The sequence below is a fragment of the Sinohyriopsis cumingii genome, unplaced genomic scaffold (genome assembly GCF_028554795.1).
Source record: "Sinohyriopsis cumingii isolate HCF-2022 unplaced genomic scaffold, ASM2855479v2 utg001656l, whole genome shotgun sequence".
In the NCBI taxonomy this organism is placed as follows: Eukaryota; Metazoa; Mollusca; class Bivalvia; order Unionida; family Unionidae; genus Sinohyriopsis; species Sinohyriopsis cumingii.
Genome location: NW_028316032.1, coordinates 265711 through 284157, shown reverse-complemented (window position 1 = coordinate 284157; position 18447 = coordinate 265711). Strand labels below are relative to the sequence as shown.

General features: G+C 35.1%; 4 non-coding genes across 4 annotated transcripts; all 4 read left to right on the top strand.

The window, feature by feature from the left end:
• Positions 1-668: 668 nt before the first annotated feature.
• On the top strand, positions 669-741 carry Trnak-uuu (transfer RNA lysine (anticodon UUU)). The gene has a single exon. It is a non-coding gene; the product is annotated as a tRNA-Lys (tRNA).
• A 3706-nt stretch (positions 742-4447) lies between these two features.
• Positions 4448-4520, top strand: Trnak-uuu (transfer RNA lysine (anticodon UUU)). Its single transcript has one exon. It is a non-coding gene; the product is annotated as a tRNA-Lys (tRNA).
• A 2884-nt stretch (positions 4521-7404) lies between these two features.
• Trnak-uuu (transfer RNA lysine (anticodon UUU)) lies at positions 7405-7477 on the top strand. The gene has a single exon. It is a non-coding gene; the product is annotated as a tRNA-Lys (tRNA).
• Positions 7478-11175: 3698 nt separating this feature from the next.
• On the top strand, positions 11176-11248 carry Trnak-uuu (transfer RNA lysine (anticodon UUU)). The gene has a single exon. It is a non-coding gene; the product is annotated as a tRNA-Lys (tRNA).
• The last annotated feature ends 7199 nt before the right edge of the window (positions 11249-18447 follow it).

Sequence of the window (18447 nt, the reverse complement as noted above, 5' to 3'; positions counted from 1 at the left end):
TAGCGATATGACTGACAAATTCTTAAAAGCTACCTTAAAAATACAAATCACATGCACACACAAACACACACACACACACACACAAATCTCCCATGTCGTAGAAATAAAACCACCACATCTAACACACACCTTCCGTATTTATGTATTTTCTCCTGTACCGATCCATAGAAGAAAATCACAAATATGTATAGAGAACAATTAATTGGAAGCAAGTTTATCAACTTACAGGTACTATTTAATTGATTATGTAGTGTGTAAGCATTGCTTTCTCTGGAAACAAAAAATTTCAAGATAGGTGATTTTCACATGTGTAATTAGCTGAGAGAAATTAAGGAAAGAATGCGAAGATTTAAGAGAAGAGCAGAAGGATAGTGTTTGTGTTGTTCGGACTGTAAAATCATAACTGTTAACACAAAGAAACAATGACTAGTCTTAACTTTAGCAACTTGCTCGGCTAATGAGACATTTGTGCATTTCCTTATGCAGCAAAATTTAAATTCCTCCGTGAATGGTTGATTGCCATATAAACTGGATTATTGTTTCCATAAGGGGCTAACATCTAAGATCCAATCAATCCTAGACGCTAGCTATGTGAAGTTGATGAGATAACGATTAACCATGTTGCGCATAACTACCCGAGCCAACATTCGACCATGCATTAACAAGTAGCCCGCCTAGCTCAGTCGGTAGAGCATCAGACTTTTAATCTGAGGGTCGTGAGTTCGAGTCCCACGGTGGGCGTACAATTTTTAATACCATTACAAATTTATACTACACTTTGTACACGCGTCTATTTAGCTACAAATAGGTGTGATGGTAAATGTCCCACAGAAACGTTTTTATTTTCTCATATAATCATTTTTATGTTGAATTTTGATATCCTCTTTTTCAAATTCATTAGCTTGTCAATGTCTTTCTGGTTTCCACACAGCCCTCAGAAAGGTACTGATTATGGTAGTGACCCTGTATGTACCCATCCACATAAAAAGTGAATGAAATATGTAAGTTCATTTACATATTCTATATACTTCTATTGAAGCGTTTTGTTTTGTAATTCAATAGTGTTGGGATTTTTCTATCCTATCCTTGTTCTGGTGTATATTTTTGTTTGTTATCTAATATTTTCGAGCTCTTAGCGCTTTAACGTCTTAGGCGCTGTACTAAGTCCACATAAATGTTATTATTATTATTATTATTATTATTATTATTATTATTATTATTGTTATTATTTTTTTTATTATTATTATTATTATTATTATTATTATTATCATTATTATTATTATTATTATTATTATCAATTGTGGGAATTTCCAAAATACTGATAATCAATTCTTCCGAATTATTTCTTCATTTTGATTTAGCAACTAAAATTGTAAGTCAGCAAAAATTCATTTTTACGACTAACATCTTTCTTTCTTTCCTTTTTTTTTTTTGGGTCATTTATTTTTATTCTTCATTTTTGTGTTTTAACCATTAATATCACCGCACCGGATTGCGCGATCCTTGTGGCCACTGCTTTCGAGTGTCCGATAGCCCGTAATCATACTTCCCACAAAACTGTGAACTCATTATTGTAACCTTCATGACTTGATCTAAGATAGGTTTCTTTCACATATGTACGGTGCAGTCTTTATTTTCTCCACGTTGCAAAGTTTCATCTAACTCATCAGAACAGGAAAGAACTGACAGTACCCTGCAGTGCTAGTCTCTTTTCTTCTCTTCTTTTTAAGACATATTAACTTTTAGTCGCAGATTTTAAAATTCCTTTGAGATTTGTGTTACATTGCGAATTACATATTATGTTATTGTTTGAATCGTGAAATTAATGCATTTAATTCTCAAACGATGCATTGCATTCTTTAGCTTACTTAAATCGAGAACTATTATCAAAACTCGCAATTGATAAATCATTTTTAAAAAATCCATATTTTCATTCATTTAGATTGAGCATCCGAAACTGGACGGCAACAATTTAATTTTAAGACTTAGTATTTTCACCAATACAATCATCGCATTCTATACCGCGATGTTGTGACCACCGAATTCAGGTGTCCGAGAGGCGGTGATCGTACCTCCATTAAAACCGTGAACACATCCTGCATGCATATCTCATGCAGTTATTGTTGATTGAAACGAGAAGTGTTTATACGTCTTCACGGTGCATTCTTCGTTTTGTCTCCATTACAACGTTTGAATAAACAATTTAGAACACGAAACAACTGATAGTAGCTTGCAGTGGTAGTGTCTCATTACTTTAAACATATTGTCTGTTAGGTGGAGCTTTTAGACTGGCGTTGACTTTTGTGCTTCTGTCCGTATATTTTAATAATATTCGTATCATAATATGAATGCATTCAATTTGCATATGATATAGTGGATGCGTTAGATTTACTGGAATCAAGAAGAAATGCTGACAGAATGATCAACATCTCTTAGAGTTGATTAAATTGGGTACTCTATCCCCTTCGCATGGACATGTGGATACGCTCTCATTTAGGGACATTTTAGGAAAGGAGAGAAATACTTGCAGGTATATCTATATTCATTTTGACAACAATTGAAAATCAGTGGAAGCTAAATCATAACCACCTACCCTCGGACTTTCACCCATGACCCTTAGATTAAATGTCGGATGCTCTAGCGACTGAGATTGGGGCACTACTCATCCAAATTCTGTCAGTTTGTCAGTCTCGGATTTTGCTGCGTAGCCCTTTCCATTACATATTTAAAGGGCGCGGCCATATTTGTATCACATGACGTTTAGCAGTTATGGTGCAGATAGATGCCCAGAGCTCGGTTCAAACGAAAATGCTTTTCTTTACATTTCACGTCAATATCATTTCATTGCACAAGTCTTTGGAATTAAGAGTTTTTTGTTATGAAAACAAAATTCAGTAAATGCGTCCCCCACTGCTGCCATCATATTTGCATTTCCAGTAATGCTGCATATTAGTTCGTTAACTGAGAAATGAATGAGTCATAATTACCCAATAGTATTACGAATCTATGGTCATACACTAAAAAACAAACCTAAGCAAAACCAAAACGGTTTGTAATACTGAACAAATAATTCAGTTAACAAAGTTGTAAAATGAAAATGTAAGAGGGACTTACAGCATTATGAATTGCATCCAAAATCATCCCAAAATGTTATCTTCAAGTCCAAAGGAATAGAATGTTCCGAATAAAATCTACATCCTCAAATGCATTGGTCTACCAACAGTTCTGATATATCACAATGGCATTTTCAAGAATTCTTTAGAAATAATTCACAATAGGCCAAAAATAATATTTTAACCCACATAGCATTTTGTGGCTCCAATGAATAATTCAAACAAATGTTTGCTTCCAAATAATATCTAAACACAACAATAAATATATCTGAAGAATAATGTTACAAGAAGAACATACAAAATATGATTGACCAAATAGTCCAACTCCACGTACTTAAATAAAGACATAAGGACTGAAAACTCATTAGCTACTACTCACTACGTGACAATGAACAAATATCCCTAAAAGCTCCGGTGGCCTAGTAATTACAGCGTACGCCTCGGATGCGGGAGTTCGTGGGATCGATCCCCGGCCGAGTCATACCAAAGACTTACAAATATGGTACTAACAGCTGCCTTGCTTGGAGCTCAGCATTAAGAGGTTAGTGTTAGGACTGGTCGGCCGGGTCTCAGGATAAAGTGACTGGGTGGGACATCATGCCACATGTCTGCGGCATGATGCCCCAGTGCTAGCCATCACTATAAACTGCCACACTGCAGACATCGTAGCGATATGACTGACAAATTCTTAAAAGCTACCTTAAAAATACAAATCACATGCACACACAAACACACACACACACACACACAAATCTCCCATGTCGTAGAAATAAAACCACCACATCTAACACACACCTTCCGTATTTATGTATTTTCTACTGTACCGATCCATAGAAGAAAATCACAAATATGTATAGAGAACAATTAATTGGAAGCAAGTTTATCAACTTACAGGTACTATTTAATTGATTATGTAGTGTGTAAGCATTGCTTTCTCTGGAAACAAAAAATTTCAAGATAGGTGATTTTCACATGTGTAATTAGCTGAGAGAAATTAAGGAAAGAATGCGAAGATTTAAGAGAAGAGCAGAAGGATAGTGTTTGTGTTGTCCGGACTGTAAAATCATAACTGTTAACACAAAGAAACAATGACTAGTCTTAACTTTAGCAACTTGCTCGGCTAATGACACATTTGTGCATTTCCTTATGCAGCAAAATTTAAATTCCTCCGTGAATGGTTGATTGCCATATAAACTGGATTATTGTTTCCATAAGGGGCTAACATCTAAGATCCAATCAATCCTAGACGCTAGCTATGTGAAGTTGATGAGATAACGATTAACCATGTTGCGCATAACTACCCGAGCCAACATTCGACCATGCATTAACAAGTAGCCCGCCTAGCTCAGTCGGTAGAGCATCAGACTTTTAATCTGAGGGTCGTGAGTTCGAGTCCCACGGTGGGCGTACAATTCTTAATACCATTACAAATTTATACTACACTTTGTACACGCGTCTATTTAGCTACAAATAGGTGTGATGGTAAATGTCCCACAGAAACGTTTTTATTTTCTCATATAATCATTTTTATGTTGAATTTTGATATCCTCTTTTTCAAATTCATTAGCTTGTCAATGTCTTTCTGGTTTCCACACAGCCCTCAGAAAGGTACTGATTATGGTAGTGACCCTGTATGTACCCATCCACATAAAAAGTGAATGAAATATGTAAGTTCATTTACATATTCTATATACTTCTATTGAAGCGTTTTGTTTTGTAATTCAATAGTGTTGGGATTTTTCTATCCTATCCTTGTTCTGGTGTATATTTTTGTTTGTTATCTAATATTTTCGAGCTCTTAGCGCTTTAACGTCTTAGGCGCTGTACTAAGTCCACATAAATGTTATTATTATTATTATTATTATTATTATTATTATTATTATTAATATTATTATTGTTATTATTTTTATTATTATTATTATTATTATTATTATTATTATTATTATCAATTGTGGGAATTTCCAAAATACTGAAACGAGAAGTGTTTATACGTCTTCACGGTGCATTCTTCGTTTTGTCTCCATTACAACGTTTGAATAAACAATTTAGAACACGAAACAACTGATAGTAGCTTGCAGTGGTAGTGTCTCATTACTTTAAACATATTGTCTGTTAGGTGGAGCTTTTAGACTGGCGTTGACTTTTGTGCTTCTGTCCGTATATTTTAATAATATTCGTATCATAATATGAATGCATTCAATTTGCATATGATATAGTGGATGCGTTAGATTTACTGGAATCAAGAAGAAATGCTGACAGAATGATCAACATCTCTTAGAGTTGATTAAATTGGGTACTCTATCCCCTTCGCATGGACATGTGGATACGCTCTCATTTAGGGACATTTTAGGAAAGGAGAGAAATACTTGCAGGTATATCTATATTCATTTTGACAACAATTGAAAATCAGTGGAAGCTAAATCATAACCACCTACCCTCGGACTTTCACCCATGACCCTTAGATTAAATGTCGGATGCTCTAGCGACTGAGATTGGGGCACTACTCATCCAAATTCTGTCAGTTTGTCAGTCTCGGATTTTGCTGCGTAGCCCTTTCCATTACATATTTAAAGGGCGCGGCCATATTTGTATCACATGACGTTTAGCAGTTATGGTGCAGATAGATGCCCAGAGCTCGGTTCAAACGAAAATGCTTTTCTTTACATTTCACGTCAATATCATTTCATTGCACAAGTCTTTGGAATTAAGAGTTTTTTGTTATGAAAACAAAATTCAGTAAATGCGTCCCCCACTGCTGCCATCATATTTGCATTTCCAGTAATGCTGCATATTAGTTCGTTAACTGAGAAATGAATGAGTCATAATTACCCAATAGTATTACGAATCTATGGTCATACACTAAAAAACAAACCTAAGCAAAACCAAAACGGTTTGTAATACTGAACAAATAATTCAGTTAACAAAGTTGTAAAATGAAAATGTAAGAGGGACTTACAGCATTATGAATTGCATCCAAAATCATCCCAAAATGTTATCTTCAAGTCCAAAGGAATAGAATGTTCCGAATAAAATCTACATCCTCAAATGCATTGGTCTACCAACAGTTCTGATATATCACAATGGCATTTTCAAGAATTCTTTAGAAATAATTCACAATAGGCCAAAAATAATATTTTAACCCACATAGCATTTTGTGGCTCCAATGAATAATTCAAACAAATGTTTGCTTCCAAATAATATCTAAACACAACAATAAATATATCTGAAGAATAATGTTACAAGAAGAACATACAAAATATGATTGACCAAATAGTCCAACTCCACGTACTTAAATAAAGACATAAGGACTGAAAACTCATTAGCTACTACTCACTACGTGACAATGAACAAATATCCCTAAAAGCTCCGGTGGCCTAGTAATTACAGCGTACGCCTCGGATGCGGGAGTTCGTGGGATCGATCCCCGGCCGAGTCATACCAAAGACTTACAAATATGGTACTAACAGCTGCCTTGCTTGGAGCTCAGCATTAAGAGGTTAGTGTTAGGACTGGTCGGCCGGGTCTCAGGATAAAGTGACTGGGTGGGACATCATGCCACATGTCTGCGGCATGATGCCCCAGTGCTAGCCATCACTATAAACTGCCACACTGCAGACATCGTAGCGATATGACTGACAAATTCTTAAAAGCTACCTTAAAAATACAAATCACATGCACACACAAACACACACACACACACACACACAAATCTCCCATGTCGTAGAAATAAAACCACCACATCTAACACACACCTTCCGTATTTATGTATTTTCTACTGTACCGATCCATAGAAGAAAATCACAAATATGTATAGAGAACAATTAATTGGAAGCAAGTTTATCAACTTACAGGTACTATTTAATTGATTATGTAGTGTGTAAGCATTGCTTTCTCTGGAAACAAAAAATTTCAAGATAGGTGATTTTCACATGTGTAATTAGCTGAGAGAAATTAAGGAAAGAATGCGAAGATTTAAGAGAAGAGCAGAAGGATAGTGTTTGTGTTGTCCGGACTGTAAAATCATAACTGTTAACACAAAGAAACAATGACTAGTCTTAACTTTAGCAACTTGCTCGGCTAATGACACATTTGTGCATTTCCTTATGCAGCAAAATTTAAATTCCTCCGTGAATGGTTGATTGCCATATAAACTGGATTATTGTTTCCATAAGGGGCTAACATCTAAGATCCAATCAATCCTAGACGCTAGCTATGTGAAGTTGATGAGATAACGATTAACCATGTTGCGCATAACTACCCGAGCCAACATTCGACCATGCATTAACAAGTAGCCCGCCTAGCTCAGTCGGTAGAGCATCAGACTTTTAATCTGAGGGTCGTGAGTTCGAGTCCCACGGTGGGCGTACAATTCTTAATACCATTACAAATTTATACTACACTTTGTACACGCGTCTATTTAGCTACAAATAGGTGTGATGGTAAATGTCCCACAGAAACGTTTTTATTTTCTCATATAATCATTTTTATGTTGAATTTTGATATCCTCTTTTTCAAATTCATTAGCTTGTCAATGTCTTTCTGGTTTCCACACAGCCCTCAGAAAGGTACTGATTATGGTAGTGACCCTGTATGTACCCATCCACATAAAAAGTGAATGAAATATGTAAGTTCATTTACATATTCTATATACTTCTATTGAAGCGTTTTGTTTTGTAATTCAATAGTGTTGGGATTTTTCTATCCTATCCTTGTTCTGGTGTATATTTTTGTTTGTTATCTAATATTTTCGAGCTCTTAGCGCTTTAACGTCTTAGGCGCTGTACTAAGTCCACATAAATGTTATTATTATTATTATTATTATTATTATTATTATTATTATTAATATTATTATTGTTATTATTTTTATTATTATTATTATTATTATTATTATTATTATTATTATTATTATCAATTGTGGGAATTTCCAAAATACTGATAATCAATTCTTCCGAATTATTTCTTCATTTTGATTTAGCAACTAAAATTGTAAGTCAGCAAAAATTCATTTTTACGACTAACATCTTTCTTTCTTTCCTTTTTTTTTTTTTGGGTCATTTATTTTTATTCTTCATTTTTGTGTTTTAACCATTAATATCACCGCACCGGATTGCGCGATCCTTGTGGCCACTGCTTTCGAGTGTCCGATAGCCCGTAATCATACTTCCCACAAAACTGTGAACTCATTATTGTAACCTTCATGACTTGATCTAAGATAGGTTTCTTTCACATATGTACGGTGCAGTCTTTATTTTCTCCACGTTGCAAAGTTTCATCTAACTCATCAGAACAGGAAAGAACTGACAGTACCCTGCAGTGCTAGTCTCTTTTCTTCTCTTCTTTTTAAGACATATTAACTTTTAGTCGCAGATTTTAAAATTCCTTTGAGATTTGTGTTACATTGCGAATTACATATTATGTTATTGTTTGAATCGTAAAATTAATGCATTTAATTCTCAAACGATGCATTGCATTCTTTAGCTTACTTAAATCGAGAACTATTATCAAAACTCGCAATTGATAAATCATTTTTAAAAAATCCATATTTTCATTCATTTAGATTGAGCATCCGAAACTGGACGGCAACAATTTAATTTTAAGACTTAGTATTTTCACCAATACAATCATCGCATTCTATACCGCGATGTTGTGACCACCGAATTCAGGTGTCCGAGAGGCGGTGATCGTACCTCCATTAAAACCGTGAACACATCCTGCATGCATATCTCATGCAGTTATTGTTGATTGAAACGAGAAGTGTTTATACGTCTTCACGGTGCATTCTTCGTTTTGTCTCCATTACAACGTTTGAATAAACAATTTAGAACACGAAACAACTGATAGTAGCTTGCAGTGGTAGTGTCTCATTACTTTAAACATATTGTCTGTTAGGTGGAGCTTTTAGACTGGCGTTGACTTTTGTGCTTCTGTCCGTATATTTTAATAATATTCGTATCATAATATGAATGCATTCAATTTGCATATGATATAGTGGATGCGTTAGATTTACTGGAATCAAGAAGAAATGCTGACAGAATGATCAACATCTCTTAGAGTTGATTAAATTGGGTACTCTATCCCGTTCGCATGGACATGTGGATACGCTCTCATTTAGGGACATTTTAGGAAAGGAGAGAAATACTTGCAGGTATATCTATATTCATTTTGACAACAATTGAAAATCAGTGGAAGCTAAATCATAACCACCTACCCTCGGACTTTCACCCATGACCCTTAGATTAAATGTCGGATGCTCTAGCGACTGAGATTGGGGCACTACTCATCCAAATTCTGTCAGTTTGTCAGTCTCGGATTTTGCTGCGTAGCCCTTTCCATTACATATTTAAAGGGCGCGGCCATATTTGTATCACATGACGTTTAGCAGTTATGGTGCAGATAGATGCCCAGAGCTCGGTTCAAACGAAAATGCTTTTCTTTACATTTCACGTCAATATCATTTCATTGCACAAGTCTTTGGAATTAAGAGTTTTTTGTTATGAAAACAAAATTCAGTAAATGCGTCCCCCACTGCTGCCATCATATTTGCATTTCCAGTAATGCTGCATATTAGTTCGTTAACTGAGAAATGAATGAGTCATAATTACCCAATAGTATTACGAATCTATGGTCATACACTAAAAAACAAACATAAGCAAAACCAAAACGGTTTGTAATACTGAACAAATAATTCAGTTAACAAAGTTGTAAAATGAAAATGTAAGAGGGACTTACAGCATTATGAATTGCATCCAAAATCATCCCAAAATGTTATCTTCAAGTCCAAAGGAATAGAATGTTCCGAATAAAATCTACATCCTCAAATGCATTGGTCTACCAACAGTTCTGATATATCACAATGGCATTTTCAAGAATTCTTTAGAAATAATTCACAATAGGCCAAAAATAATATTTTAACCCACATAGCATTTTGTGGCTCCAATGAATAATTCAAACAAATGTTTGCTTCCAAATAATATCTAAACACAACAATAAATATATCTGAAGAATAATGTTACAAGAAGAACATACAAAATATGATTGACCAAATAGTCCAACTCCACGTACTTAAATAAAGACATAAGGACTGAAAACTCATTAGCTACTACTCACTACGTGACAATGAACAAATATCCCTAAAAGCTCCGGTGGCCTAGTAATTACAGCGTACGCCTCGGATGCGGGAGTTCGTGGGATCGATCCCCGGCCGAGTCATACCAAAGACTTGCAAATATGGTACTAACAGCTGCCTTGCTTGGAGCTCAGCATTAAGAGGTTAGTGTTAGGACTGGTCGGCCGGGTTTCAGGATAAAGTGACTGGGTGGGACATCATGCCACATGTCTGCGGCATGATGCCCCAGTGCTAGCCATCACTATAAACTGCCACACTGCAGACATCGTAGCGATATGACTGACAAATTCTTAAAAGCTACCTTAAAAATACAAATCACATGCACACACAAACACACACACACACACACACAAATCTCCCATGTCGTAGAAATAAAACCACCACATCTAACACACACCTTCCGTATTTATGTATTTTCTCCTGTACCGATCCATAGAAGAAAATCACAAATATGTATAGAGAACAATTAATTGGAAGCAAGTTTATCAACTTACAGGTACTATTTAATTGATTATGTAGTGTGTAAGCATTGCTTTCTCTGGAAACAAAAAATTTCAAGATAGGTGATTTTCACATGTGTAATTAGCTGAGAGAAATTAAGGAAAGAATGCGAAGATTTAAGAGAAGAGCAGAAGGATAGTGTTTGTGTTGTTCGGACTGTAAAATCATAACTGTTAACACAAAGAAACAATGACTAGTCTTAACTTTAGCAACTTGCTCGGCTAATGAGACATTTGTGCATTTCCTTATGCAGCAAAATTTAAATTCCTCCGTGAATGGTTGATTGCCATATAAACTGGATTATTGTTTCCATAAGGGGCTAACATCTAAGATCCAATCAATCCTAGACGCTAGCTATGTGAAGTTGATGAGATAACGATTAACCATGTTGCGCATAACTACCCGAGCCAACATTCGACCATGCATTAACAAGTAGCCCGCCTAGCTCAGTCGGTAGAGCATCAGACTTTTAATCTGAGGGTCGTGAGTTCGAGTCCCACGGTGGGCGTACAATTTTTAATACCATTACAAATTTATACTACACTTTGTACACGCGTCTATTTAGCTACAAATAGGTGTGATGGTAAATGTCCCACAGAAACGTTTTTATTTTCTCATATAATCATTTTTATGTTGAATTTTGATATCCTCTTTTTCAAATTCATTAGCTTGTCAATGTCTTTCTGGTTTCCACACAGCCCTCAGAAAGGTACTGATTATGGTAGTGACCCTGTATGTACCCATCCACATAAAAAGTGAATGAAATATGTAAGTTCATTTACATATTCTATATACTTCTATTGAAGCGTTTTGTTTTGTAATTCAATAGTGTTGGGATTTTTCTATCCTATCCTTGTTCTGGTGTATATTTTTGTTTGTTATCTAATATTTTCGAGCTCTTAGCGCTTTAACGTCTTAGGCGCTGTACTAAGTCCACATAAATGTTATTATTATTATTATTATTATTATTATTATTATTATTATTATTATTATTGTTATTATTTTTATTATTATTATTATTATTATTATTATTATTATTATCATTATTATTATTATTATTATTATTATCAATTGTGGGAATTTCCAAAATACTGATAATCAATTCTTCCGAATTATTTCTTCATTTTGATTTAGCAACTAAAATTGTAAGTCAGCAAAAATTCATTTTTACGACTAACATCTTTCTTTCTTTCCTTTTTTTTTTTTGGGTCATTTATTTTTATTCTTCATTTTTGTGTTTTAACCATTAATATCACCGCACCGGATTGCGCGATCCTTGTGGCCACTGCTTTCGAGTGTCCGATAGCCCGTAATCATACTTCCCACAAAACTGTGAACTCATTATTGTAACCTTCATGACTTGATCTAAGATAGGTTTCTTTCACATATGTACGGTGCAGTCTTTATTTTCTCCACGTTGCAAAGTTTCATCTAACTCATCAGAACAGGAAAGAACTGACAGTACCCTGCAGTGCTAGTCTCTTTTCTTCTCTTCTTTTTAAGACATATTAACTTTTAGTCGCAGATTTTAAAATTCCTTTGAGATTTGTGTTACATTGCGAATTACATATTATGTTATTGTTTGAATCGTAAAATTAATGCATTTAATTCTCAAACGATGCATTGCATTCTTTAGCTTACTTAAATCGAGAACTATTATCAAAACTCGCAATTGATAAATCATTTTTAAAAAATCCATATTTTCATTCATTTAGATTGAGCATCCGAAACTGGACGGCAACAATTTAATTTTAAGACTTAGTATTTTCACCAATACAATCATCGCATTCTATACCGCGATGTTGTGACCACCGAATTCAGGTGTCCGAGAGGCGGTGATCGTACCTCCATTAAAACCGTGAACACATCCTGCATGCATATCTCATGCAGTTATTGTTGATTGAAACGAGAAGTGTTTATACGTCTTCACGGTGCATTCTTCGTTTTGTCTCCATTACAACGTTTGAATAAACAATTTAGAACACGAAACAACTGATAGTAGCTTGCAGTGGTAGTGTCTCATTACTTTAAACATATTGTCTGTTAGGTGGAGCTTTTAGACTGGCGTTGACTTTTGTGCTTCTGTCCGTATATTTTAATAATATTCGTATCATAATATGAATGCATTCAATTTGCATATGATATAGTGGATGCGTTAGATTTACTGGAATCAAGAAGAAATGCTGACAGAATGATCAACATCTCTTAGAGTTGATTAAATTGGGTACTCTATCCCGTTCGCATGGACATGTGGATACGCTCTCATTTAGGGACATTTTAGGAAAGGAGAGAAATACTTGCAGGTATATCTATATTCATTTTGACAACAATTGAAAATCAGTGGAAGCTAAATCATAACCACCTACCCTCGGACTTTCACCCATGACCCTTAGATTAAATGTCGGATGCTCTAGCGACTGAGATTGGGGCACTACTCATCCAAATTCTGTCAGTTTGTCAGTCTCGGATTTTGCTGCGTAGCCCTTTCCATTACATATTTAAAGGGCGCGGCCATATTTGTATCACATGACGTTTAGCAGTTATGGTGCAGATAGATGCCCAGAGCTCGGTTCAAACGAAAATGCTTTTCTTTACATTTCACGTCAATATCATTTCATTGCACAAGTCTTTGGAATTAAGAGTTTTTTGTTATGAAAACAAAATTCAGTAAATGCGTCCCCCACTGCTGCCATCATATTTGCATTTCCAGTAATGCTGCATATTAGTTCGTTAACTGAGAAATGAATGAGTCATAATTACCCAATAGTATTACGAATCTATGGTCATACACTAAAAAACAAACCTAAGCAAAACCAAAACGGTTTGTAATACTGAACAAATAATTCAGTTACCAAAGTTGTAAAATGAAAATGTAAGAGGGACTTACAGCATTATGAATTGCATCCAAAATCATCCCAAAATGTTATCTTCAAGTCCAAAGGAATAGAATGTTCCGAATAAAATCTACATCCTCAAATGCATTGGTCTACCAACAGTTCTGATATATCACAATGGCATTTTCAAGAATTCTTTAGAAATAATTCACAATAGGCCAAAAATAATATTTTAACCCACATAGCATTTTGTGGCTCCAATGAATAATTCAAACAAATGTTTGCTTCCAAATAATATCTAAACACAACAATAAATATATCTGAAGAATAATGTTACAAGAAGAACATACAAAATATGATTGACCAAATAGTCCAACTCCACGTACTTAAATAAAGACATAAGGACTGAAAACTCATTAGCTACTACTCACTACGTGACAATGAACAAATATCCCTAAAAGCTCCGGTGGCCTAGTAATTACAGCGTACGCCTCGGATGCGGGAGTTCGTGGGATTGATCCCCGGCCGAGTCATACCAAAGACTTACAAATATGGTACTAACAGCTGCCTTGCTTGGAGCTCAGCATTAAGAGGTTAGTGTTAGGACTGGTCGGCCGGGTCTCAGGATAAAGTGACTGGGTGGGACATCATGCCACATGTCTGCGGCATGATGCCCCAGTGCTAGCCATCACTATAAACTGCCACACTGCAGACATCGTAGCGATATGACTGACAAATTCTTAAAAGCTACCTTAAAAATACAAATCACATGCACACACAAACACACACACACACACACACAAATCTCCCATGTCGTAGAAATAAAACCACCACATCTAACACACACCTTCCGTATTTATGTATTTTCTCCTGTACCGATCCATAGAAGAAAATCACAAATATGTATAGAGAACAATTAATTGGAAGCAAGTTTATCAACTTACAGGTACTATTTAATTGATTATGTAGTGTGTAAGCATTGCTTTCTCTGGAAACAAAAAATTTCAAGATAGGTGATTTTCACATGTGTAATTAGCTGAGAGAAATTAAGGAAAGAATGCGAAGATTTAAGAGAAGAGCAGAAGGATAGTGTTTGTGTTGTCCGGACTGTAAAATCATAACTGTTAACACAAAGAAACAATGACTAGTCTTAACTTTAGCAACTTGCTCGGCTAATGACACATTTGTGCATTTCCTTATGCAGCAAAATTTAAATTCCTCCGTGAATGGTTGATTGCCATATAAACTGGATTATTGTTTCCATAAGGGGCTAACATCTAAGATCCAATCAATCCTAGACGCTAGCTATGTGAAGTTGATGAGATAACGATTAACCATGTTGCGCATAACTACCCGAGCCAACATTCGACCATGCATTAACAAGTAGCTCGCCTAGCTCAGTCGGTAGAGCATCAGACTTTTAATCTGAGGGTCGTGAGTTCGAGTCCCACGGTGGGCGTACAATTCTTAATACCATTACAAATTTATACTACACTTTGTACACGCGTCTATTTAGCTACAAATAGGTGTGATGGTAAATGTCCCACAGAAACGTTTTTATTTTCTCATATAATCATTTTTATGTTGAATTTTGATATCCTCTTTTTCAAATTCATTAGCTTGTCAATGTCTTTCTGGTTTCCACACAGCCCTCAGAAAGGTACTGATTATGGTAGTGACCCTGTATGTACCCATCCACATAAAAAGTGAATGAAATATGTAAGTTCATTTACATATTCTATATACTTCTATTGAAGCGTTTTGTTTTGTAATTCAATAGTGTTGGGATTTTTCTATCCTATCCTTGTACTGGTGTATATTTTTGTTTGTTATCTAATATTTTCGAGCTCTTAGCGCTTTAACGTCTTAGGCGCTGTACTAAGTCCACATAAATGTTATTATTATTATTATTATTATTATTATTATTATTATTATTATTATTAATATTATTATTGTTATTATTTTTTTTATTATTATTATTATTATTATTATTATTATTATTATTATTATTATTATTATTATTATTATCAATTGTGGGAATTTCCAAAATACTGATAAACAATTCTTCCGAATTATTTCTTCATTTTGATTTAGCAACTAAAATTGTAAGTCAGCAAAAATTCATTTTTACGACTAACATCTTTCTTTCTTTCCTTTTTTTTTTTTGGTCATTTATTTTTTATTCTTCTTTTTTGTGTTTTAACCATTAATATCACCGCACCGGATTGCGCGATCCTTGTGGCCACTGCTTTCGAGTGTCCGATAGCCCGTAATCATACTTCCCACAAAACTGTGAACTCATTATTGTAACCTTCATGACTTGATCTAAGATAGGTTTCTTTCACATATGTACGGTGCAGTCTTTATTTTCTCCACGTTGCAAAGTTTTATCTAACTCATCAGAACAGGAAAGAACTGACAGTACCTTGCAGTGCTAGTCTCTTTTCTTCTCTTCTTTTTAAGACATATTAACTTTTAGTCGCAGATTTTAAAATTCCTTTGAGATTTGTGTTACATTGCGAATTACATATTATGTTATTGTTTGAATCGTAAAATTAATGCATTTAATTCTCAAACGATGCATTGCATTCTTTAGCTTACTTAAATCGAGAACTATTATCAAAACTCGCAATTGATAAATCATTTTTAAAAAATCCATATTTTCATTCATTTAGATTGAGCATCCGAAACTGGACGGCAACAATTTAATTTTAAGACTTAGTATTTTCACCAATACAATCATCGCATTCTATACCGCGATGTTGTGACCACCGAATTCAGGTGTCCGAGAGGCGGTGATCGTACCTCCATTAAAACCGTGAACACATCCTGCATGCATATCTCATGCAGTTATTGTTGATTGAAACGAGAAGTGTTTATACGTCTTCACGGTGCATTCTTCGTTTTGTCTCCATTACAACGTTTGAATAAACAATTTAGAACACGAAACAACTGATAGTAGCTTGCAGTGGTAGTGTCTCATTACTTTAAACATATTGTCTGTTAGGTGGAGCTTTTAGACTGGCGTTGACTTTTGTGCTTCTGTCCGTATATTTTAATAATATTCGTATCATAATATGAATGCATTCAATTTGCATATGATATAGTGGATGCGTTAGATTTACTGGAATCAAGAAGAAATGCTGACAGAATGATCAACATCTCTTAGAGTTGATTAAATTGGGTACTCTATCCCGTTCGCATGGACATGTGGATACGCTCTCATTTAGGGACATTTTAGGAAAGGAGAGAAATACTTGCAGGTATATCTATATTCATTTTGACAACAATTGAAAATCAGTGGAAGCTAAATCATAACCACCTACCCTCGGACTTTCACCCATGACCCTTAGATTAAATGTCGGATGCTCTAGCGACTGAGATTGGGGCACTACTCATCCAAATTCTGTCAGTTTGTCAGTCTCGGATTTTGCTGCGTAGCCCTTTCCATTACATATTTAAAGGGCGCGGCCATATTTGTATCACATGACGTTTAGCAGTTATGGTGCAGATAGATGCCCAGAGCTCGGTTCAAACGAAAATGCTTTTCTTTACATTTCACGTCAATATCATTTCATTGCACAAGTCTTTGGAATTAAGAGTTTTTTGTTATGAAAACAAAATTCAGTAAATGCGTCCCCCACTGCTGCCATCATATTTGCATTTCCAGTAATGCTGCATATTAGTTCGTTAACTGAGAAATGAATGAGTCATAATTACCCAATAGTATTACGAATCTATGGTCATACACTAAAAAACAAACCTAAGCAAAACCAAAACGGTTTGTAATACTGAACAAATAATTCAGTTACCAAAGTTGTAAAATGAAAATGTAAGAGGGACTTACAGCATTATGAATTGCATCCAAAATCATCCCAAAATGTTATCTTCAAGTCCAAAGGAATAGAATGTTCCGAATAAAATCTACATCCTCAAATGCATTGGTCTACCAACAGTTCTGATATATCACAATGGCATTTTCAAGAATTCTTTAGAAATAATTCACAATAGGCCAAAAATAATATTTTAACCCACATAGCATTTTGTGGCTCCAATGAATAATTCAAACAAATGTTTGCTTCCAAATAATATCTAAACACAACAATAAATATATCTGAAGAATAATGTTACAAGAAGAACATACAAAATATGATTGACCAAATAGTCCAACTCCACGTACTTAAATAAAGACATAAGGACTGAAAACTCATTAGCTACTACTCACTACGTGACAATGAACAAATATCCCTAAAAGCTCCGGTGGCCTAGTAATTACAGCGTACGCCTCGGATGCGGGAGTTCGTGGGATTGATCCCCGGCCGAGTCATACCAAAGACTTACAAATATGGTACTAACAGCTGCCTTGCTTGGAGCTCAGCATTAAGAGGTTAGTGTTAGGACTGGTCGGCCGGGTCTCAGGATAAAGTGACTGGGTGGGACATCATGCCACATGTCTGCGGCATGATGCCCCAGTGCTAGCCATCACTATAAACTGCCACACTGCAGACATCGTAGCGATATGACTGACAAATTCTTAAAAGCTACCTTAAAAATACAAATCACATGCACACACAAACACACACACACACACACACAAATCTCCCATGTCGTAGAAATAAAACCACCACATCTAACACACACCTTCCGTATTTATGTATTTTCTCCTGTACCGATCCATAGAAGAAAATCACAAATATGTATAGAGAACAATTAATTGGAAGCAAGTTTATCAACTTACAGGTACTATTTAATTGATTATGTAGTGTGTAAGCATTGCTTTCTCTGGAAACAAAAAATTTCAAGATAGGTGATTTTCACATGTGTAATTAACTGAGAGAAATTAAGGAAAGAATGCGAAGATTTAAGAGAAGAG